Source organism: Peromyscus eremicus, chromosome 5 (genome assembly GCF_949786415.1).
Source record: "Peromyscus eremicus chromosome 5, PerEre_H2_v1, whole genome shotgun sequence".
In the NCBI taxonomy this organism is placed as follows: domain Eukaryota; kingdom Metazoa; phylum Chordata; class Mammalia; order Rodentia; family Cricetidae; genus Peromyscus; species Peromyscus eremicus.
The window spans coordinates 117,452,030-117,477,478 of record NC_081420.1 but is presented as its reverse complement, the minus strand read 5'-3'; the positions used below and the strand labels follow the sequence as shown (position 1 = coordinate 117,477,478).

At 45.5% G+C, this 25,449-nt stretch overlaps 1 protein-coding gene across 5 annotated transcripts in view; it reads left to right on the top strand.

Annotated features, from left to right (window-relative positions):
- Positions 1-25,449, top strand: part of LOC131911864 (rho GTPase-activating protein 10) — a 280,586-nt gene that overhangs the window by 36,194 nt on the left and 218,943 nt on the right. Inside the window, exon 1 of one of the 5 annotated variants that reach the window (XM_059264274.1) lies at positions 9,101-9,284. The exons of the other annotated variants lie outside the window; for them this stretch is intronic. The gene's annotated coding sequence lies outside the window, so the exon portion shown is untranslated. Of the gene's footprint in view, positions 1-9,100; positions 9,285-25,449 lie in introns of those variants that run through there. 5 annotated transcript variants of the gene reach the window in all.

Genomic DNA, 25,449 nt, shown 5'->3' with positions numbered 1-25,449 from the left:
GAATATCTTTATGGAGTCAGTTTTCTCCATCTTTCCAGGATCAAGCTCAGACTGTAACAAGCATTTTACCTGTGGAGGCATCTTGACAGCCCAGGCTGTGGGCGATGAGTCTCCTGATTCTCCACGCCCAGGTGAATGCTTAGTTTTTGTCCACACTGGGCTACTGCTCATAGTGGACCTGATGTGGGATCTCCCTTCATACTGGGGGTGTCTGAATGTGTGCGTTAAGGGACAGGGAGCAGCTTTTACTACTTGGATGCTTCTTGCCCAGAGCTCATCTGTGCTTCTACTGTGACGCCATTTCTTCTGTGTTCCTTCTTAAACAAGACAGTAATAGGACTTGCTGTATCAGAATGATTTTGACATGCTAACTATTTTACTAAATAAAATATTATTAATGGCTTGTGTTTCATCTCCAAGATGTAGAGTTTTCTTAACCAACCGGCATAAAATTACTACTGTAGATTTCCTGTGAGCATCCGCCACTGTGTATGAGAGCAAAGTAAATATCTGGCTGTTTTCAGTTGAAGCCAAGTTTTTAGAAACACAAAACTAGGTCAGATTTGTATAGTTCCTCATACATATTGCCAAATTCTAGGTGTCTGTTTTAAATGTAATTTCTGAGGTAAAATACTGGCTGTTTGGTGATAGCAGTTTTGATGTACTGTGAATCATTTTGAAAAAGTTACTGGATAGTTTTTCTTGCTTAATTTTTCTTTGTGACCTTGAAGTATAGAGGGTAAGATGCTGAAGTCATAGCTTCCAATGCCCTCCCCCTCCCTCCCTTCTCCCTCCCTCTCCCTCCCTCCCCCTTCCTTTCTCCCAGTGCCCTGCAAATGTCCTGTGGTAACTGGCTTAGGAAATTTGTTTTGCAGTTTGTGAGCAGGGTGTGGGCATAGAAAGATTTGGCTCTGAAATTACTGTTCTTTGTGAAGTTTGTATAATCGTTAAAGGATCAAGTTTTGGGTGTGTTAATCCTGATCATGAGGAGTGTGATTCCTTATGATTTCATGGAGGTATGACATCACCTGAGGAGTTCTGGTGACATTTTGATGTGGCACATGGATTTTTATTATCTGCATGGAACTAAGTATATTTCCAGGAATATGTTCTTGTGGCTGCTCCTGAGAGAATACGGTGGCAATGGTTGTCAGCAGAAAGAGTTCTTACCTCCACAAGAACTGAAGCTATGGAATCTGCTATGGGAGAGCTGTGTGTAGGTCTTGGGGTCAGATGGCTGGAATGGGCCTTATAAAGCTGTGTGTACTCACTGGCTTCACCACTGCTAATGTCTGATTGCAGTATGCCTGCTCTGTGTAGAATTTGTTAGGACTTGCTCAGAGGGCCAGAGTAGTTTGCAAGCAGGACAGAAGAGACTTCTGGGAAATTCATGTATAGAGACTTCCTGGTTGCTTGGAGCACATTCTTGAGTTATTTAAAGACACAGAAGATTTTGTCATGTATGCCAGACACTGCAGTTGGTCCCAGATAATAAAGTTTATTGATAATCTGTTCCTGATAGTTGGAAATAAATGCACCAAGCCAAAGGGGAAGAGTGACAGGACCTGTTTGGGTCCCAGGATATTTAGGATTAAGTCATAAGATTGAGGTATCAGAGCTTATGCCTTTTGAAGTATTACATAATGTAAAAATAAAATCACAGGACCTCAGTGTCCCTCTTTGATTGGCCCTTGGTTTTTAGATGGTAGTGTGGGCCTTTGCCTGCCCTCCTTGTACTGGGTTTGGCATCTTTTTGCTCTTTGGTCCCAGGTACTGATGGAGTTGCAGTTGGCTTTCATTGCCGCACCCCACTCCAACTGTTTTCAAAGGCTGAAATCAGTGGTGTATAATGTTCAGAATGGGAATATTGTAAAGAGAATGTTTGTGGTTAAGGTGCTCCTTGGCCATTCCTGAAAAGGATGTATGACATCCAAGGACATAAATGACATGAGCTAGGAGCCACCTAAACATAATGTCTTTCCCTAAACACAGTTGTATGAAATCCTAATGAAAACATTCACCGCTAGGAGGATAGGACTTTGATTTTCCTTCTATCTTTATTTACTGCTTTTGGTCAGTGTGGACAGTTGTGTGATTCCATATGTCGATGGTCAGTGTGGACAGACATTTCATATGTGATGGTCAGTGTGGACAGTCATTCTATACGTCGATGATCAGTATGGACAGTTGTCATTTCATATGTGATGGTCAGTGTGGACAGTCGTAATTCCATACGTCGATGGTCAGAGTGGACAGACATTTCATATGTGATGGTCAGTGTGGACAGTCGTAATTCCATACGTCGATGGTCAGAGTGGACAGACATTTCATATGTGATGGTCAGTGTGAACAGTCGTGATTCCATACGTCGATGGTCAGTGTGGACAGTCGTCATTTCATATGTGATGGTCAGTGTGGAGAGTCGTGATTCCATACGTTGATGGTCAGTGTGGACAGTCGTGATTCCATACGTCGTCGATGCTCAGTGTGGAGAGTTGGTTGTCACTTCATATATAGACGATTGTGCCCCATGAAATCATCACAGAGGTTTGGCTCATAGGTGACTATTAAATGATGATTATTTCCTTAACCTCTAGGTATGCAAACCACTCCCTCTTTTCACAATTTATCAATGAATAAAAATTAAGTCTAACTACTAGGAAAAAAAAACTGTACGAACTCCTTTTACCGGACAAACTTGTTTTCTGGCGTTTTGAAAGTTGAGGTTATGGGCTGGAGAGATGGCTCAGTAGTTAAGAGCACTTGTTCTTGCAGAGGACCCAGGTTCAATTTCCAGCACCCATGTGGAGGCTTGTCTCATTCCAGTTCCGGAGGATCTGATTCCCTCTTCGTGGGCACCAGGCACATAGGTGGTACACAGACATACATACGAGCAAAACACTTATACACATAAAATAAATCTTAGAAGAAAGAAAGAAGATTAAGATCAGTTTGTCCATATTCATTGGCAAGAATTTTTCTGGGGTGGATCATTTGAAAGGTTTGTCTCCCTATTTTTCCCTGTTCAGAGGAGGGCAGAGGGACTCCGGACTGTGGACAGAGCCAGGGAGCATGCAAGCAGTTTTGTTCTGTCAGACTGCTGTTGTGTATAGGAGTTGGCAGGAGTAGAGGCCAGCGTGTCACTGCTTGTCACATTTCCCTGAGTCTGGAAACACTAGCATTTCCCCTTACATTGCCAGCAACCCACCCCTGAGACTGGGAACAAGCTGGCTTGTGGTAGTGGGGAAGAATTTCTTCTTCTCTTTCCAGTTACTCTTTCTTCTCTGAACCAGGATACTTTCCCATCACTGGGAGCAGAAGCGGGGAAAGTTCGCGAAACAGCAGTAGGGAAGGAGTTGTAGCATTTGAAGCTGGATTTCATCATGGAGTCCTGAGTCCCAGCTTCACTCCCGGCCAAGGCCCAGGTTTTTGAGGATTCCGGGTCAGTTTCAGCCATGTTAAGGAGGGCTCCCTTTCAAAAACAAAAAAACAAGGCTGAGCCTGGCAGTGCGTGTTTGCACTGGGGTTTGAGAGACCGAAGTTAGTTAAATGGTCACCAGTTCAAAGTCAGACTAGTACACAGAGACAGTCCACATCCGATTGTCTCCCTCTCCTCCTGACCCCCAGAGTCTGCTCGGCTCTCCCTGCTCTGATACTGTCCCCACGAAGGTCACACTCCTGACCTCCTTGGACTCAGTGCTGTGCACACTAGCTGCTTGGCTTCAGTTCTTGGCAGAATTGGCTGCGTTGTAAGTCATTCCTTTGTTATTGAGCACTCTCTTCTATGTCCGGAAGGGCTTGGAGTGCTGATCCCCGTGCCCGGGAAGTTTAATCTTTTGCTCACTACACTCACCTCTTTCTTTAACCAGTAGCCAAAATGAAAGCCCATGAGGCTCTAACAGAGTTCTGGAATTGAGAGAGGAGTTTGAGGCTGCAGGGCCAGGTGGGATACCTTTCAGGGGAAGTACTATTACTTTTTTTTTTTTTCTTTTGCTAACTGGTTCCTGAGAGACACTTGGCTGGGAATGTTTCAGTGAGTAAAGATGGGTGTAAACAGGATTAAGAAGGAAGAGTTTCAACATTGGAAACCTCCAGAGTAAAACATCAGCAGAGGGAGGAGCCAGAGTTTGGGGAGGTAAACAGGGATCATCCTTTGGCGTGGGTGGAGTGATAGGAGTGGGTGGGGCGGGAGCAGAGCCAGTGGCCTGCAGGGGTGAATAGCAGCTAAGGAATTGGGGCTGAGCTCACCAGGCAGAGGATGAGCCCCGATGGCTGGGGCGGGAAGGCAGTAGTTTGGTGTGTGGGAATAGAATGAAGTAAATCTCATTTGGTCTCACCTCAGTACCACCTCTAGGGCATTTTGTCTCATGTTCAAGCTTACTGCCTCCTTGCTTCCCTGGGATCAACTCTTAGGACCAGTTTCTTCTTCACCAGGGCCTCCTGGCCTCATGACCAGTGACCATAAATCTTGTCACCTTGTGTACACGACCTAGGGAACCAGTCAGTGACAGCCCTGACTGTTCTGATAACAGGCACGCTGATAATACTAGAGTGACCATACTTCCTTCTGGGAAACAGTCTTGTCCTTGGGATATCGTGAGGAACAGGCCTTTGGACTGAGTAGCTGTGGTTTAGGAAGTGCATGAAGACCCTGCCTTTGATAGGGTTCGAGATAAAGAGAGTACATTTTAAACCCAACAATTTCCTTCCATCAAACTTGACGGGAATTTACTTTAGGTTTACTGTCTAACATGTGTCTTTTCTTGTCTCCACGAGCCTGACACACCTCTAAGATCTCACACCAGCGCTGCGCTCTTGTTTTTGGTTTTAGAGTAGGCACTTTGAAGCCTGTCCAAAGCCACGTGAAAGCATAAAGGAATGCTGAGGTGCCTGTGTGTGCAAACCTCGCGGAGCCACAAAGGGCAGACCCGCCCACCTCACTCTTGGTGCCGACTCCTTCACCCTGTGCACTCAGCAGTGTTCTCTGTGTGTAATTTGAGCAGTGGCTAATAAATACTCTGTACCATCTCAGCAAATGTTTTGGTGAAAGTGGGGAAATGCATCCTGAGGTACTTTACTGTGAGTTGTAATTATCAGTCGTCTGGGCAGTCCTTACGGCATCAGGAAAGCCGAGCGTGCTTGGGAGGCTGATGTTTCCTTATTCACTGTGTATGTCTCTGTAACATCTGGACAGTCCCTCACAGAGTCACATTGTCAGTTAACACAGGGCAGTGAGGTATAAGTCCTTTTGTAGCAGTGGTGGCTGCTTTCTTCAGCTAATGGCATTTTCCTGAGCCAAGTGACAGGCGCAGCTATGACTGCCTTTCGGAGGAGCCCCCCCCCCCCAGAAGCCCCACCTTTTTGTGAGTAAGCCCTTGAAAAGTGGAAATGGATAGAACTGCCATCTTATATTTAGCATGGTATAATTTTCTAAGCAATGTTTTGTGAATGTGTTTTATGCACCCTGGTGCCACCTGACTATGCTCTCCATATATTTTAAGTGAGAGGTGTCTATTCCTGATATATCTTATCTAGATTACCTGGACCAGACTCATGTTTTCTGTCATGGTGTAGGCAGATAACTGGCCATGTAGGGCCACACAGTTAGATGATATCGGAGCTGAGTCCTTTTAGATTTCCTTTCCCATTGGAGACTTTCCTAAATACATTACAGATCTAATACTAATCCAGAGACACTGACACAGGGGCCAGGATTCAAATGGCATATGAGAGTCTTGTTGGCCAGGAAGGGCTCCCTTTCTTGTTTCTTGGGTTTCACTCTATAGCCCAGGCTGGTCCCGTGAGTCTCTGGAGTGCCGGGATTACAGGCATGCACTCCTGCTCACGTCAAGAGCTTTCCCAGCACCTCAGAAAGACCTGTTATTTATGAACAGAGAGCTCTTTTTATTTCAGGGCTGAGGACTGAACCCAGGGCCTTGGGCTTGCTAGGCAAGTGCTCTACCACTGAGCTAAATCCCCAACCCCCAGAGAGCTCTTTTTAAGTCCCATTGTCTTAGTCTTATCTGGATGCTATAACACAGTACCACAGACTGGGTTGGCTATGGCGTAAAAACAGCAGGCACTTAGCTCTCAGGATTCTGGAGGCTGGGAAGGTCAAGATCTAGGTGCCCTAATATGCTTGGTTTGGGGTGGGACTCCTTCCTAGCTCACATTCATCACTGTATCCCCCGTTGAGGACACTAATTCCATTACTGTGGTGCCACTCTGCCCCTCTCATGGTGTCATTTACCTCTAACCACTTCCCACAGTTTCCATCCCCAATACCATCCCATGGGGGCGGGGTGGGGGGCGGTGTTTAGGACTTCAATTTAGGAATTTTGTGGGAACATAGACATTTGGTCCATAACTCCTAAAATGCCTTTTTTTTTTTAAAAAATTTTTTTATTGTTTTATTTTTTTTTTTTTTAAAAAAGCTGTCTAGTCATATGTGGTTGCATGTGCTTGTTCTCACAGCACCTAGCAGGCTGAGGCAATGGACTCTTGAGATTGAGGGCAGCCTGGCCCACATGTCACAGAACCTCTCTGGACAGCAGAACGTTGGGTTATCTGGTGGAAAATTTATTCTCTATTGACGAGCCAACCTGGTGTGTTATTGATAACTATTCATACAGATACTTAAACACACGACTATATATATTTAAAACTACATGGAGATGAGTAGAATAATGATTGAATCTTTTCCTAACTGCTTGTCCAGTTCTTTAAGCAAATACTTGGGCGTGTCTTGTGAGTGTGGCTGTGGAGCTCACATTCGCTAACTAGTTCTAACGCCACACACTAACAGTTTTCTTCTAATCCTCTTTTGAATAAGTTTTCAGTCAAGTTGCATTAATTCTTTTATTTTCTTTTTGATGGAACATTTTACTACTTGTGTAGAAAATTATAATGAATTCCCAAGTCTGCACAGATGCAAATATTTAAAGGATATGTGTCAAAAATATCTTCCCAGTATATGAGATGGACATCACCCCAGGCTGAAGACCCCTGGACATCCCCTTCTGTCCCTTTCTGGAAGAAGGAACCATTATCCTAGAATTGGGGTGTGGCATTGCCACACATATTTTATCTTTATTTATACTTTATTTATCTTTATTTATACTTTTATCACACACACCTTTGTAAGAAATACAAATATTTTAAAGCTTTATGAAAGTGATAGCAAACTATATTTTAAGAGAAAAAGCCATGCTTTAGAAATGATCTCATTTTGACTTATCACTGGGGTATTTTTAAACATATCATTTCATTGTATGATTATTCTACAGTGTGTTTACCTGTGAGATTTTTAAGGCTGTTTCCAAATTTTCACTAGGGATCCTATTGGTATGTTTCCATGTAGCTGCTGATACACATAGATGCGTTTCTCTGGGTATGCATTCCTTTACAGAGCAGCGGTCTATGATGTGTGATGTCACTGACCAGTGTCTTTTCACACATACATTGGCCTTTCAGTGTGTGTGTGCATGAGTGCATGTATGCGTGTGTGTGTGTGTGTGTGTGTGTGTGTGTGTATGTGTGTGTGTGTGTGTGTGTGTGTGTATGTGTGTGTGTGTGTGTGTGTGTGTGTGTGTGTGCAGATTTAATTATTTTATGTGCTTGAGTGTTTGGCTTGCATGTACATATGCATCATATGCGTGCCTGGTGTCCATGGAGTTCAGAAAATGGTATCAGGTCCCCTCGAACTGGAATTATGGATGGGATGGTTATGAACTGTATGGGTGCTGGGAACTGAAACGCGAGAACAGCAAGTGCTCTTAACTGCCGACTGAGCAGTGCCGACTGTGGATCCTTCTGTCCCCTTCCTCCGTGTGCTGGGATTACAGACGTGTCTTTTATTTGACTTATGCTGGGGGGAGGGGCATGTCACTGACTGAGCCATCTCCCCAGGCCCCGCCTCCTTTTTGATTTGTCTGTTTATAATGTCCGTGATGGAGTGATTCAGTACAGAGAACTGGATAAGTCAGTGATTTTTGACTTAGGACTCATGATCTTGGCTCTTGCTCATTTTTTACTCACACTTCTAATGCATTGAACTGAAGTAAACTCAGCAAAACTTCAAACTAACAACTTATAGTGTCTTGGATGTTATTATTCTTGTTTGATTCTCTGTGGTTTTTGGATCTTTCTTCAAAAATAATTAATGTCTTAATTGTAGTTTCATGACCCCAGTTCATTTATAAAGCTGTTTTATAATGTAGTAGTGCATGTACATGTGACACTGAAATACTGAAGAAAGAACTTACGTGATTATTTTTATCTCTTTTTTTTGTTATTAAGAAGTTTTCTATTCACTTTACATACCAACCACAGATTTCCCCCCTCTTCTCCCTTCCCGCCCGCTAGCCTTCCCCCCAAACCCACCCCCCATCCCCACATTTTCCAAGTCAAGGTCTCTCATGGGGAGTCAGCAGAGCCTGGCACACTCAGCTGGTGATTATTTAAATATACCAGCATAATAGATCTTTTTCCAACATAAAGAAGTCCCCCATATGAACTTGTTTGTATTTGGGAGTTTGTGTGTGTGCATATGTGTAATGTATCCCTCAGCTGAGCCGCTGCGTCTCTGCATGTTGTATTTCCAGAGGCAGAGTAGCTTAAATGGGAGCAAATAACCTGACTTCTTAAGGAATAAACCACATAGAAGTAGGTAAATACTAAAGGTGCTAACGTCTGATTCTGTAGATCTTTCTTTCCAATCTTTTAAGTGCAGAAATATGTCTTCTGGGTGTGTGTGCATCAAGCCACTTTTACCTGAGGCTGTTAGAGCTAAAGGATGGGCTATTGCTATTCCATAAAAAGCCTTGGGGTACGAAGATCTAAGATAGGCCAGGTGAGCTGTTTATGTCTTCAGCCTCACTGAAGAAATAGACTGGATTATCTAAGTCATGTGACCTCACGTGTTGACGTAGGCCATCAGGTGTCTCACGTAATTCTGTTCTCTTCCTTCTTACATTGTGTGCTCTATCATTTTTGTAACTGGGGCACAGTGGGAGGCTCAGCCACTCTAAGCATGCTTAATGTACTTCATTACTATCTGAACTGAAGATTTTACTCTCGTGCCACACTCAACTGATTGTTGCCTGTTATTATTACTATTTCATCACCTAAAAAGGAATCAGTCCAGCTAGAGAAGCAGGGAGGGCCTTGTCCTGCACTTCAGCTCACTGAGAAACGGAGCACCTCACTTTGGGAACAGGTCGCCACTCCTAGAGCCAAGCATGGACTTAGCCCCAGCAGGCCTTCTGCAAGCCTGCTTTTCAGCAGTAAGTTGTTTTTGTGGAATTTTAGCTTTGTAGTTTTTGGCTTTGTGTAGTCTCCCCTCCAGCTTCCTTCTGTGTGCGGTATATAAACCAGGTGTGCTGTAGGTCCTGGGACTTTGAGCAGTGCCGTTTTGTCTGTGATAGAAGGCTTCGTGTTTGCCTTGTGGAAGCTGCCGCCCTGTCTGCCCTCCACTTATCAGAGACACATTGATCAGCTGTGAGTTTTCTGGGAGTTCCTCCAGGAATGGACGATGGACAGTAGTGACTTGGGTATCTGTTGGGCGATCTCCCATGTGCAGGCCAGCGCGCCATGTAAATGTGCCAGTTCTTACTTAGGCCCTGCATTTCTTTATTTTTTGGATAAAAATTGCTGTGTATATGTGTGGGTACCCTTGCCATGGTGCTTGGGTGGAGGACTTGGTTCTTTCCTCCACTCTAACGAGGGTTCGGGGTCCTTAGGCCTCAGTGCTCTCTGCTCAGCCGCCCCTTTGTGTCCCTGGCCTTGCGTTTCTCGTTGCCACTGTTAGTGTGATGAACCCAGTTTTCCCGTTGTCTTCGGCTCATTGACTTTAGTGCTGTGTACCATTCTCCTGTGTGCATACTGCTGTCAGCTGACGGTGGGGTGAGGAGCGGGGCTGTTGAAGGAAAAGTTATTGCATGAACATTCCTTTGAAGGAATCTGAGTGTGTGCACGTGCGCATGCATGCATGCATGCATGTGAGTGCAGGTATTCAGGTGTCATGCTTCACCCTTGGCCTTGTTTGAGAGGAGGTATCTCGATGCTCCAGGCTGGCTCACCTTTGACCTTCTGAGGCACTCTTCCGCTGCCTCCCATCTGTTACAGGATCCCTGGAATTACAGACGTGTGCTGCAGCATCTAGCTTTACATGTGTTCTGGGTCCTCAGGTTTGTGTGGCAAGTGCCCTAAGCTGTGGACCCATTGCCCTAGTCCTGGACATTAATGTGTATTGTAGATTGTATAAAAACAATTGTATTGTTTTTAATATATGTCACACACGTGCACACACGCACACGCACATGCACACACAAATCTTGCTGTATGGCCTCTCATTTTACTTGGCCAGGGAGTGCTCAATGAGGTGTCTGATCTGGTGTTTAAACCCCCCCCCCCCAGCCCATACTAATTTATAGTCCCCTAAGCAATGAGCAAGGGAGCAGGTTGTTTTAAAATTTCTTCCCAATGAGTACTTAAATTTAGGTGTGTGATGTCCCTAGGAAACCTTTTGGTTTCGGTGGGTAAAGTGGCAGTACCAGCTGGTGTGGCGAGGTGGTAAGGGTTCACCTGAACTTATGCTGCGTGCTGCTGAAGGCTGTCAGGGTTTATTGAAAGAGCTGGACACTGGTTGGATGGGCCAGGTGAGCTGGTTTGTATTCCCAGTCTTTGCTGATGTTTGGTCCTCGAGACTGTTCCCTTCTAAGTTCAGACTCTCTCTCAGAGGACTCTTTCTTCAGTTCAGAATGTCCATGGAGCTCCCTGCTCTTTGGCATGTCTGTTCTGTTCTTGGTGGGCGTTTGACTTGTGTGCTTTTTAGTTAGAGATTTTGAGTTCAGACCGTTAAGCATTGTGAACTTGTGGTAGTGCTGTGAGGGTCTGGTCAAAGGTGTTTTTAAAATTTAGATGTTTTGTCCACATGGATGTCCGTGTGAGGGTGTCAGGTCCTCTGGAACAGGAGTCATGGGCAGTTGTGAGCTGCTATGTGGGTGCTGGGAATTGAACCCAGGTCCTCTGGAAGAACAGCCAGTGCTCTTAACCCTGAGATGGTGGCACATGCCTTTAATCCCAGCACTCGGGAGGCAGAGCCAGGCGGATCTCTGTGAGTTCGAGGTCAGCCTGGGTTACCAAGTGAGTTCTAGGAAAGGTGCAAAGCTACACAGAGAAACCCTGTCTTGAAAAACCAAAAAAAAAAAACAAAAAACAAAAAAACAAAAAAAAAAACACAAAACAACAAACAAACAAACAAAAAAATTAGATGTTTTGGTTTCCATGATATTAAACTATATTGTAACAGTAGACATCATTTTGAATATGCAGTTGTGATTATTTAAAAAAAAAAGCAAGCCGGGCCGGTGGTGGCGCATGCCTTTAATCCCAGCACTCGGGAGGCAGAGCCAGGTGGATCTCCGTGAGTTCGAGGCCAGCCTGGGCTACCAAGTGAGTTCCAGGAAAGGCGCAAAGTTACACAGAGAAACCCTGTCTCGAAAAACCAAAAAAAAAAAAAAAAAGAAAAGGGGGAGCTGGAGAGATGCCTCAGTGGTTAAGAGCACTGGCTGCTTTTCCAGAGGACCTGAGTTCAGTTCCCACCACATACAGGGCTAGAGAAGATCTATAACTCCCATCTAGGGGACAGAAGCCCTCTTCTGAGCTCTGGTGGCACCTGAATGCATGTGGTGCACTGAAATACACTCAGTTCCATGGCATATACACACACTATAATGTAATAAATCTTAAAGGATACATTTCTAGAGTCTGACAGTCTAGGAGATGAGCACTGAAGTCCTAACTCCACTGTCTATAGAAGGAGTGGGCCTTTGTGCACAAGAGAGGGAGGCGGGCCCTCACGAGAGGGAGGCGGGCCCTCACAAGAGAGGGAGGCGGACCCTCACAAGAGAGGGAGGCGGGCCTTCACAAGAGAGGGAGGCGGGCCATCACAAGAGAGGGAGGCGGGCCCTCACAAGAGAGGGAGGCGGGACCCTCAAAAGAGGGAGGCAGGCCCTCACAAGAGAGGGAGGCGGGCCCTCACAAGAGAGGGAGGCGGGCCTTCACAAGAGAGGGAGGCGGGCCTTCACAAGAGAGGGAGGCGGGCCCTCACAAGAGAGGGAGGCGGGACCCTCAAAAGAGGGAGGCGGGCCTTCACAAGAGAGGGAGGCGGGCCTCCCATCAGTGGTCCCTTAGCCTGAGATGCCGATGGTCTGTTGGCTTCTTGCTTTAAGTGTTAGTCCCTCTTACTGCTGAGATTCCGTAGGTATGTCATTCCAGTTGTCCGGGATCTACCCCTTCAGAGTTATACATTAGAGTGACCCAGACCTGCAGTGTCTTCCCCTTAGCAGCGAGCCTCTCAGAGTGCGGGAACCTTGTGTCTGTGTGTGTAGACTGAGTGAATGAGCAAACAGGTAGGAACACTGGCATTTTACCTATGAAGCAAATTGCCAGCACTTAGCCAGCAAGGTTGAGGATATTGTGTTTGTTCTAAGGCTTTTCCAGTCATTCTGTTAGCGTATTCTGCAAGCGCAGGGTGGGATACTGCTGAGCATCTCCTGTTCCATGTTGGGAGTATGCAAAGACCAGCATGTGCTTGAGTCTTTGAGGGTACAGCAGGGCAGGCTGGGACATAATCATGGTGCAAGTTGTAAAGTCAGTGTCCTAGTCAACTTCCCTGGTGGCTTTGCTGTTGTACAGAGGTTGTGCTGTGCTTCACCTGGGAAGATGCTTCAACCAGCGAACACTGCCTGAAGCTGCAGAAGGGCAGACTGAAAGAGGGCCTGATGGTAACTGTGCGGCCACTTGTGTATCAGGCATAAAACTTCAGTGTGGACTTAATTCTTGTAACCCAATTTTAGTTCATACAATGCAGATAATATTATAATTATCATTACCCCTACTTAAAATGCTTCTTACTGAGCTGCTCACGGTCCTAGAGGAGTGTGCCTACAAGTGTACACCTGGGTGGATTGTTACGAGTCATATCCATCCTAGAGAAGTGTACCTTCAAGTGTACACCCGGGTGGGCTGTTACAAATCATATGCATCCTAGAGAACCGGAACCCAAGGCAAAACCAGAGCAAGTGTGCCTTGAAGCGTGTAGTACATCTGTATTTACTTATGTGCACGTGCAGGTGTATTGCCTGCACGTGTGTCTGTGTATCACATTCGTGCCCGGTGCCCATGGGGGCCAGAAGTGAGTGCCATGTCCCCCAGGGCTGGAGCTACAGAAGGTAGAGAGCTTCCAAGTGGTTCTGGAATCGAGTTCTGCAGTCCATGCTCTTAACTGCTGAGCCGTCTCTCCAGCCCCAGCACACAGTCTTTGGTCACGGTGAGTTAACTTTCCTGGGGAGACGTGAACAAATGTCTGCTCACTCTAGAGCAGTGGTTCTCAACCTTCCCGATGCTGCCACCCTCTAACACAGTTCCTCATGCTGTGGGGGCCCCAAACCATAAAATTATTTTCATTGCTACTTTAGAACTATAACTCTGCTACTATTATAATCATGATATAAATATCTGATATACAGGATATCTGATATGTGACCCTTGCGGAAAGGTTGTTTGACCCCCAAAGGGGTTATGACCTCACAGGTTGAGAACCACGCTCTAGATAGAGCACTAGCAATAGACAAAAGTAATGATTCCACTCAAGTCCAGTTTTGACTTACAGTAGCATGGGTGACTCCCTGTGGAGGGTTAAAGAAAATGGCCCCCAAAGGGAGTGGCACTATTAGGAGGCATGGCCTTATTGGAGGAAGTGTGTCACTGTGAGGGTGAGCTTTGAGGTCTCTTTAGTTCAAGCTTCCCTCAGTGTGACTGTCAGTCAGTTTCCTGTTTCCTACAAGACACAGCACTCTCAGCTCCAGCTCCACATCTGCCTGCTCCCCATGTTCCCCATGTTCCCATCGTGATGATAATGGACTGAGCCTCTGAAACTGTAAGCGAGTCACCCCAATTAAGTGCTTTCTTTAGAAGAGTTGCGTGGTCATGGGGTCTCTTCACAGCAATAAAACCCCCAACGAAGACAGAAGTTGGTACCAGGGACTGGGGAATTGTTGTGATTTGCCTGGACCATGTGTTTGTTTGGAGGAATTTGGACTTTGGTTTAGGAAAGCAATGGGTTGCTTTAAGCGCTGCTTAATGGGCCGTAGTAGTAGGAGCTTGGGAGTCCGAAACACTGAGAGTTGTTTGAACTGTCATTCAAGAGGTTTCGGAGGAGAAGAATTTTAGGGTGTTGCCTAGAGATCATTTTTGTGATATTTTGGTGAAGTGGCTGCTTTTTGCCCTTGTCTGAAGAGTTTGTCTGAGGCTAACGAGTTTTGGATTAATTCGTTGGCAGAAGATTTTTTTTTTTTTTTTTTTTTTTTTTTTTTGGTTTTTCGAGACAGGGTTTCTCTGTGTAGCTTTGGAGCCTGTCCTGGAACTCGCTCTGTAGCCCAGGCTGGCCTCGAACTCACAGAGATCCACCTGTCTCTGTCTCTCGAGTGCTGGGATTAAAGGTGTGTGCCACCACCGCCTGGCTTTTTTTTTTTTTTTTTTTTTTTTTTTTGGCATAAGAAATCTTAAAACAACCTAGTATAGACTCTGTTGTGTGGTTTTTAGTTGTTAACTCTAATGAAGATTTATAATGAAAGGAGCAGGCTGAGCAGGGTAAATTATACGTGAAAATTTTGAGGAGACAAAGAGCACTAGGAAGTGGAATGGAGCCAAATCCTGTGTTCAAGGGGATAAATAGATTAAGAGATGGAATAAAGGGGTTGGTGACCTCAGGGCAGGATCCCACCCAGCTAAGTTTCCAGCTTGTGGAAAGGAACCAAGGGAAAGTTTAGTGCACACCTTTAATCCCGGCACTGGGAAGCCAGAAGCTGGTGGATCTCTGAGTTTGAGGCCAGCCTGGTCTACAGATCCAGTTTCAGGACAGTCAAGCTTAGGCAGTGAAGGACAGAAAGCTGGTGAAGATGTCATTGAATAAGGGGGCCGTGTTCCAGCCCCAGCAAGCAGCAGACCTTGGCAGCTTTGGCTTTAGAGTTATGGTTAGAAGGAAGAAGTTACGGAATAAAGCTGCATGTGTCAGGGGTGTCCCTGAACGGACACCCCGTTGTGTGAAGCTGTGAAGTGGAATCCTGGATTGACTTGGAGAACCAAAGATGTTAGAGATGCCAGAGCCGTGGGGTACCTGCCGAGGAGAGCCACTAATGGAGTGGAACCAGCCCGAGAGAAAGAGTGTGCTGCAGTGAACGAAGCTGAGCAGAGTTGGAGATCTGCAGAGCGTGGTGACATCAGACATAAAGCTGCAGAGTTTGGAGTTTGTGCAGCTGGTTTTTAAGTCTTGCTTTGATCCAGTGTTTCTCACTATGCTCCTTTCCTTATGTTTTGGAATGGTAATATATATCCCGTGCCATTATATGTTGGATATATGTGATCTGTTTTTGATTTTGATTTTATGGGAGATTATAGTTAAGAGATTGTATGAAATGAATCTCAAAGAGACTTCAAATTTTGGACTTTTAAACATTGTTGTGATTGTGATAGACTATGGGGACTTTTGAAGTTGGACTAAATGCATTTTTTATTATGGAATTGTTATAAGCTTATGGGTGCTAGGGAGTGGAATGTGGTAGTTTGAATGTAATTGGCCCCAAAATCTCATAGAGTGGCACTATTGGGAGGTGTGACTTTGTTGGAGTGGGTATGGCCTTGTTGGAGGAAGTGTATTACTGTGGGGGTGGGCTTTGGGGTGTCTTATGCTCAGGATATCACCCAGTGGGTCAGTTGACTTCCTGTTGCCTGCAAGAAGGAGGACTCTCAGCTCTGGCACCATGTGTGCCTGCAGGCCACCACGCTCCCCACCTTGATGATAATGGACTGAACCTCGGAACTGTAAGCCAGCCCCTCACTTAAGTGTTTGCTTCAGAAGAGTTGCCATAGTCATCTGATCTCTTCACGCTGTAAAACCGTAACTAAGACACTCCCCAACCACTCCTATCATTGAAAGTCTCACTCCAGGATGAGTGACAGCTTCCCCATAGCTACCCAGATAAAAGCTCACTCTTCTGTTAATTTTCTATATTCCTACATGAGATCGCTCCTCCCTAGATCATGTGCTTCTGGGACCACATGGCCTACAACAAGGAGGGGTGTGAGTGCAGAGCCGATTGAGTGGCTGAAATCTCAGATGAGGGTCTCATGACCCTTCCTGTCTCCTCTCTCTGTGAGGGGACATTAACAGGGTCAGTCTTGTTGAAGGTCTTGGGGTAATCACAGATGCTGTGATTAGTATGGTAATGGCTACCGTGTGTTCTGTTACTGTGTGTCGTTGTAGATTGTTCAACCTATTGTGTTCTGTTATCCCCAGTTTACAGGTGATGGAATGGAGGCTGAGAGTTCAGAATAGCTCACGGCTGTAGTGGGTAGCTCTTCTACCCACTTGAAGCACCGCCCCTAGTGAGGTAGCAGGTAACTGTTACACCTGCCTGGGACCTTGAAGTACACGCCTCTGGGGCGTGGCCACTTGGGACCCTTAGGACCTGGGCTGCACTAAGTGGCACTCTCTTCTCTTCCTCGTGGGACTTGGATGCTGGGACCGTCTCAGGTGGAGGAAGAGCATGGGGCCGTGCCTCGCCCTTCCAGGATCCTGGGACACAGCCGTGAAGCGAGTGATGGATACAGCAGTGTGGGCAGGAGCTTTGGGCAGCGTGGTTTTCACTGTCCTTTCAAGTATCCAGGAACGCTGGAATTATTTAAGCAGACTCCTTTGATGGACAGCTAGGTTGTTTCCACCACATCACTGTTTATGTTTCACTATTAAAAAAATCAGTATTTAGAGCATGTCTTGAGGTTTCTTACCATCTGTGCCATTGTCTGTAATCTGTTCTGGGTAGTGCAGCAGCTGGCAGACTTTAATCTCCCCATGATTGTGGCAGCTTGGGGTCAGTATTGGCGCTCACAGATTTTATGTGCTGTGTACTTGACCTTCTGAAAGTACTCGGCAAAAGTGTGTTACGTTCTTGCATTTCTCCTTTTATCCCACGTGTCCACAGCTACCTAGCCCACTATTTACCAGAAAACTTCCCGTGAGAAACATCTCAGCTCTGTTGCGGATTAAAATCACATCCCTTTGCCAGCGGGGTCCGTCCGTCTGCTTCGGGCCTGCTGGCAGATGGCGTTGACTTTGAGATCCGCCTTTCTGTGAATTCCTATAGTGTAGGAATTTACAAAAGCAACTTCTGGAAGGTGAATCCTTGAAGACAGGGTGTGCATCTTTCACCATGGTGTCTGGCACATGGAGGTACTGAGTGAATGTCAGGCAAGCCGAGAGGACCTGTTGGAGTCTCACACTCGTCTTTTGATGGACCTTTGTGATGTGATCGATGCTAGAGGGTCTGATTGATTTGCTGTGTGCTGCACATAGAAGTGGAGTGTGTGGAGATGTTTGTGTGCCTGTTTTCCTTTTCTTGTAGAGGAGGAATGATCTAGGAATATAATAGAGAAAAGTTATCAATTTTATCAATATTTGTTGAAATTATACTGGTGCTGTCCAACAGAAAGGAAGTTGGGTGTACCAGTGTGTGTAATCCACAGCAGAGACCAACACGTGTGGTGTAGCAGTGTTGTGGTAAAGGATGTGCACAGGCATGGAACGGGCTAGTGTTCGTTGTCTGCGTTGAGGCAGTGAAGTGTGTGAAGTGTGTGGCAAAGGGAGCTGCTTGCCTCACATTGGCTGGGGGGAAGCCGGAGAGGGCGGGAAGGCCGGGGACAGAACCTTCTCAAAGCCACGCCTCCAGTGGCCTTCTGCAATCTACTGGACACCCTCTTCTAATAAATAGTTCATCCGACTACAAATTAGCCCACGTATTGATACACCGATGAATTTAGAGTGCTCACGATCTGTTAATATCCAAAGGCCCCAATCCTGACCGTTGACGCATTCGGGAGCAAGCCTTCATTACTGGAGTCTTTTCAGAGACGTGAGATTTAACTGTAACATTGCACTTGCATCCCTTTGCAGTCCTGGTTTGCAGACCTCATTCTTGTCTCCCCATGCTGCGTGGTTTGTCTTTGCAGGATTGTGCTCCGGATGTCTTGATGATGTCGTGCGCTTTCTCTCGTGTCCTGCTCATGTGTTGTGTGTTAAGCATGGAAGCTGGAGCCTGGCACTGTGGGGTTCTAAGATGCTCAACCGAGATGGACAGGACGAGCGCCCTGCTCTTCTGGCCTCGGCATCGTTTGGTTTTGTACAGCAGCACCAAAGTTACTAAAATATGTGTGTGTGTGTGTGTGTGTGTGTGTGTGTGTGTGTGTGTGTGTGTATATGTGTGTGTGTGTGTGTGTGTTTTCTCTTTAAAATTTGTAGGCCGGGCAATAGTGGCACAATCTAATCCCAGCACTGGGTAGGCAGAGGCAGGTGGATCTCTGTGAGTTTGAGGCCAGCCTGGTCTACAGAATGAGTTCCAGGTCACCCAGGGCTACACAGAGAAACCCTGTGTCAAAAGAAAAGAAAAGAAAAGGGAGGAGGAAGGGGAAGGAAGTCAAGTCTTTCATTATCTCCTTTACTTTGCACTCCCCAGGAGTTCCCACTGTGATATGTCCTGTTTAGAGGGTTTTTTTTTTTTTTTTAAATCAACCTGACACAAGCCAGGGTCATCTGGGAAGAGGGGACTTCAATTGAGAAAATGGAGAGATGGCACAGACATTAAGAGCATTGGCTGCTGCTCTTCCAGAGGTCCTGAGTTCAATTCCCAGCAACCACATGGTGGCTCACAACCATCTGTAATGAGATCTGGCTCCCTCTTCTGGCGTGCAGGGATACATGCAGGCAGAACTTTGTATCCATAATAAATAAATCAAGGGGGGGGGGAGAAAGAGAAGAAATAGGAGGAGGGGGGAAGAGAGGAGGGGAGAAGAAGAGAGAGAGAGTATGTATCCATTAGATTGGCCTGCAGGCAAATCTGTAGGGCAGTTTTTAGATGGACTGCTGCGGGAGGGTCCAGCTGCCTTTGGCAATGCTACCGTTGCCGGCTGATTACTGGGTGCATTAGACGGCAGAATGAGTGAGCTGGGAGGAGCAAGCCAGTGAGCAGCACTTCTCCTTCGCCTCTGCTTCAGTTCATGACTCAAAGTTCCTGTGGTAACTGTCAGCTGGAAGAAACCCCTTCCTCCCCAGCTCGTGTTTGGTTGTGGTCCTTGTCCCAGCAGCAGAAAACAAACCAGGACATCACACCATTCTCATCCTTGGAGGCACAAAACAACTGTCATCCGTGAAATTTATGATAGTTATGAATTTCCCAGGAAGGATCTGCTGTATCTCCTCAAAGTCTGGTGACAAAGACCTCTTATGGTATCCATCTTATTGTCTCTCTTCCCCTCATGCCAGTGTGTGAGTGAGTGAGTGTGTGTGTGTATGTGTGTGTGTGTGTGTGCGTGCTCGTGCACGTACATGCTCACACATGTATTTTCCTTTGTGTTTTTTTCATGAGGGACAAACCCTTTGACAGCTCTGTTTTATGTTGTTTATTACTCAAAGCATTTTGCATGTGTCATGTCAATTTAGTAAGAGATCATCTATGTAGAAAAGTTTATTGAAATATGAAATTCTTTTTCTAATTTTGGTAGCAACATTTTTAGTTTTTCCTCTTCTGAGTCTGTCCCCTGCTCTCAAAGGATAGTTTTGCTGGGTATAGAATTTATATTCATTACTTGTTTCAGCTTTTAAAAACTCATGCCCTCTGCAAGATCACTATATGTCCAGCCCCTGAGCCATCTGTTGCCCTTGTGAGTCTGCTCAAAGAAGTTTTGCTACTTTGCTGAGATTTTAAAAAATTTTCCTACTTCAACAGATTTTCTATATTTGATTGTTGAAGCCATGTTATGGTGGCTGCTTTAAAATATTTTAGACTTGATTTGCTCCAGGGCTAGTGCCTGCTGATTGGCTTTCTCATTCAGATGGTGCCTTTCCTGGCTCTTCTGATGGTTGATTTTCAGTTGTATCCTGGATACACTGCCTATGAAGATACCCTGGGTGCTGTGCAGATCTTGAGTTACAGCAGGCAATCACCCAGTTTATTTTAGCTCACAGATCCTGATTTGTGTGTGTGTGGTGTCTCCAGTGGTGGTTCAATTTTGAGGAAGCCTTTGGGAAAATACTTGAGTCTGACTGGTCAGCTGTCCCTGAGGCTCTGGTCTCATTGCTTCCTGCTGGGCTGGCTGTGAGGGCTGAGGGGATTTCCCTCCACTGGACTGTGAAGCTGTTTCTCAGTAGGGAAAGGCAGTGTCAGGCCTGTGGGGACTCAGGGATTTCCCTGCTTGTGGCATGATCCTGTGCCTGGAGAGGCCTAGGGCAGTTGTGAGTCATTGTTGAAGTGGTATGCGATCTCTCTTGTGGCACCCATAGTTTTCCTCATATTTCTGGGCAAAGGAAAGGAGTCTCAGGCCCCTGGTACCAAGGGGGTTTCCTAGGTCAAGCTATTTATCATGGTTCCACTGGCTGCTTAGGTCTGCCTGGTCCATTGTGTGCACTTTGAACCTGAATTGCTCAGGATTTCAGATCCATCCTCCTTGGATGGTGTACAATTTGGTCTGATGCTGCCAGGGGAGCTTGAGATTGATGTGGGCTACAGGTAAACCTGCCTTGGATCTCCTCCTGCCGTTGGGGTGGGAAATGGTAGAGCTGGTCAGGTGTGCTGTGTTGTGCTGTGCCTACAGCTCCGGACCACCTTTCAGAATCCTCCTTTGTTGTCTTTCATTTCCCAAGGGTTATAGTGTGTGTGTGTGTGGGGGGGGGGGGGATTTTCAAGAAAAGAAAGTCTGTGCTCCTCATCATTTAGTCATAAATGTTGGAGTTATTGAGACAATGAGAGAGAGAGAGAGAGAGAGAGAGAGAGAGAGAGAGAGAGAGAGAGAGAGAGAGAGAGAGAGAGAGCGCTTGTAAGACCAGAAGAATGCACAGGGTGTGCTGCTCTATGTCACTTTCCTCCTAGTCCTTCAAAGCAGAGAACGCCTGTGTCTCACTGGAGCCCTTGAATCTGGTGCTACAGGCATTTGTGGTGATGCTCAGCTTGTTATGTGGGTCTGAACTCAGTTTCTCATGATTGCAGAACAAGCATTCTTAACTGCGGAGCCATCTTTCCAGCTCCATTAGTAATACTGGATTTTTAAAAGCAATTACAAAATCACCAGGAACATTTAGAACTTATTTTCCTGTATTCACGAAATCTTACCTGTCTTCTAGGTAAGGAATCTTGGCAGTTAGTCAGGCTAAGTGATTAGACTCACGGTTTTGTTGGTAGTTAAGCAGAATCTGGAGTTAGTGTGTGTGTGTGTGTGTGTGTGTGTGTGTGTGTGTGTGTGTGTGTGCATGCATTATGTATGTATGTTTTGGTGAAAAGTAGAGACCCTGAAGCTATGTTCTGGGCTTTAGAACATTTAACATAGCAGAGAATTCACACCAGTGGAGAACTGTTCAAACAAGGAAAGCATCCAGTCTTGTATGGACTGAGATGGAATGCCTAATGTATATTTGATGCAACTTTAGTCACTTTTGATAAAATCTAAAAATAACATAGTTTCTGAAAGACCTTATAAAATATTCCTTCTTGCAAAAGTAAGTTCTATCACTGGCTGTCATCGCTGTTCTTATTCTGCTTCAAAGAAAGTCAACACTGTGATGAAGGTGGTGACGTCGCCCAAACAAAGTGACTCTTGGAGGAGCTTCGTATGGGGCTTCCCAGGACAGCATTTGTGCACGCCATAGACACCAGCTGCTTCTCAGAACACTTCCCCACGACACCTTGTCTGTGCCACACAGTTGGAGAAGGGCAGAAGTGAAGCAGTTAGTTGTTATTCATTCTTTTAAAAACGGATCTACTTTTTCTTAGATGCTGAGGATTAGACAGACCCAAGGCCCCATGCCCTGTAACTGAGTGTTGTGCTGCCCCCAACGTTCTTTTAGTTTGTAAGATTTTCTGTGGGATTCAGCTTCTTATGTTGGCATACAAAATCAATTTTATATCAGTATTTATGTAATTTTTCCAAAGCTAATACGTATTTATTATAAACCTTACCTTTTCTGAACTCTTTGGTTGAACTAGATGGTTCTTTATAGTACTCACAACTCACTCATCTCCCAGCTCTGTTGACTGCTGTGAGTGAGGCTCCTTTGCTGATCTGAACCAGAAAAGTTAAAATTAAAGACCCTGTTCAGCCTTTGTTGCTTATTGGTCTCCTAATAGGCCCAAGAAAGTTCATGCTCGCAGAGTACCGGTCCAGCATTACCTGCTCTCCAGCTCTGTGCCCGTAAAGCTAAGGCATGGAGTTTATACATACACAGTGTTTTCTACCCCATAAGTTTTCTCTGAAGATGTTATTTATAGGACTGGAAAGTTAAGAGCACTTGCTGCTCTTGAAGAGGACCCAGGTTTAATTCCCAGCACCAACATGGCAGCTCACAACCATTTGTAACTCCAGTCCCAGGGTGTTTATTATCCTCTTCTGATTCCATGGGCACCAGGCAGGCTCCTGGTGTATATACATTCCTGAAGGCAAAACACTCATACACATAAAATAATACAAATTGTTGTAGAGCTTTGTAAAATGTATGATTAGTACTTATTTTTGTTTGGCTCCAAAAGAACTCCCAAGATCACACATGAAGCCAACTCATTGGACAGATTGAGCAGCTCTGTTCATTAGTCTTACCAGGTGCTTGCTTAGTGCCCAGCTGGTTTCCCAGGTTGCATGCATTTCTATATTTTTTTAAATATATTGTCGCAGTTTCTAAGCTGTTAGTCTCGTTTCGACTTTGTTAGCTTGTTCACTTGTATTTCAGTATTCTGTTACAGTAGAACCCTAAGCATCTTCAGCTCACCTATCTTCTGTGTTCTATCTTCCATTGACAATATGCTGATGTCTGTTGGGTTCTGACATGCCCTGGGCCACCTTGAGCTGCTGCTCTTGTTAGTGCTATTCCGAGTGTGGTTGTTAGACCCTTGGCAATCTTCTCAGAGCACATGCTTGCCATGTGATAGAGAGTTTGCTTTTCAACAAGGAAGTTTTGTTTTCTTGTTTGGGGGAAAAATAAAAGCCAGGTCCCCAAACAGCTTAGGGGCTCAGTTAACTTACATTCTGCCCGGATTCCCTGTGTAACCTGAAGGTAGGAAGGAGGCTGTGAGTGGTGGTGGACGGGTACAGAGGTTAGGGCTGGGGTGAGGAGACATGGGGAAAGGTTCCACAATGGAAGCCAGTATTCTTTATGCCAATAAAAAAATCAAAGTAATGAAAGATAACCCTCTGTCCTAATTTCTTGTCTCAAAGGGTCCCTTTGACACTCAGTACAGGGAATAACACTTCCAGTAGTGTTGCCTGTGGGCACCACAGCACTTACCCCTTACCACCTGGTTCTGTCCAGCAAAGCCATCAAATTCCCAAGCCTCTTACACACTGAAGACTGTGTGAGCCGATGCCACACTAAGGAGGGAAGACGCGTCTTTGCCACATGGCTTGGAGATTGAAATACGATGAGTTGGGACTTGGAGATTGAAATACGATGAGTTGGGACTTGTAGACGCCTGGGTTTGATGGCTAGCATTACTGTGTGACTAACTTTGCTTGTCATGGGAGCCCCCCTCATTTCTGACGTGAAGATTGAGGAGAGCTGGTAGACTTTAAGAAGTCTCTCCCTCCCTCCCCCCCGCCTTTTGAGAGACTGTCTAAACTATGTAGCCCTGGCTGGCCTGGAACTTCCTGAGTAGACCAGGCTATATGCACAGAGATCTGCCCGCTTCTCTTCCAAGTGCTGGGATTAAAGATGTGCACTCCTCCTCAACACCCCCCCCCCCCAGCTGTATAAGTTTTCTGTGGTTCTGCCAGGCCCCGCGGTCTGTGTTCCTCCAGTTGTGCCTGGCCCGGTGGACCCTCAGCCACCTATAAAACCACACAGAGGCTTATATTAATTGTAACTCCTCGGCCATTAGCTCAGACTTGTTACTGACTAGCTCCTACACTTAAATTAACCCATAATTCTTATCTATGCTTAGCCATGTGGCTTGGTACCTTTTCTCAGTTCTGCCTTGTCATCTTGCTTCCTCTGTGTCTGGCTGGAGACTCCTGACTCAGCCTTCCTCTTTCCAGAATTCTCCTAGTCTGCCTATCCCGCCTATACTTCCTGCCTAGCTACTGGCCAATCAGCATTTTATTAAACCAGTGTACAAGAGCATTATCCCACAGCACCCCACCCCCACCCCCACCCCCCACACCCCCTCCCCCACAGCTGGATAAAGTTTTTTGTTTTTTGCTTTTTGTTTTTTGTTTTTTTGTTTTCAAATAAAATACCCAGTATAATAGTTTCTCATAAGTAAGAATTGTGAATTGATAACCAAAGAAAGTCATAGAAAAGAAAAATAATAAGTATGGTTGATTATATTAGGTAACACAATTGTGATGATTAGAATGGTTGAAAATGTGTTACATAGGGCTGGAGAAATGGCTCAGAGGTTAAGAGCACCGACTGCTCTTCCAGAGGTTCTGAGTTCAATTCCCAGCACCCACATGGTGGCTCACAACCATCTGTAATGAGATCTGATGCCCTCTTCTGTATACATAACAAATAAATAAATAAAAAAAAAAAAAGAAAATGTGTTACATAAAGAAATGACAGTTCAAAAATCAAATACTTTTTAAAATCAAATTTTGGACAGAAAAACAGTTGGAATAGTTACAAGACCCGGAATTTATACTGGAATGTTTCGGTGTGAATGATTTGTAGTGTACTCTCTCTACTTGTGGGTTTGCTGTGAAGTAACTTTAAGTACTTTTTCCTCTGATGCTCTCTTTTGGGTTGTACCCTTGAATTCTGTGTACTTTTTAGGTAATGAAGTTGTTTTCCTTATTTTAAAGATGACAGCTTTCTGTCATTTTTACACTTAAAAACACATGCCTCATCACATCCCTCTCCAATCAGGGGACAGCAGGATTGGCGCTGTACCGATGCCTGAGATACTGACGTGAGTCAATCTCACAGGGAGTGCAGGAAGTGGGGAGAATCAAACACGACTTGCTGATTTACCAGAGAATACTTCCTTACCAAGCCTGACAGCCTAAAGCAGTGTTTTGTTATTATTATTTGTTATTATTACTGTTTGTAAGACAGGTTTTTTTTTTTTCAAGACAGGTTTCCCTCTGTAGCCCTGGCTGTCCTGAAACTCGCTCTGTAGACCAGGCTGACCTTGAACTCAGAGATCTGCTTGCTTCTGCCTCCCAAGTGCTGGGATTAAAGGCGTGTGCCACCACCCTGGCTTAATTATTATTTCGTTAAAGCATCATGAGCTGTCTGGAGCTCCATGCCCGGTGTTGCCGCCAGCTGCTGCCTCTGCCACCGTTTATGCCCTTCACGACTGACTTCTCTCTTTGTTCTCCTTAAAATGTTGTTTGGCATTTCACTTTGATCTCCCT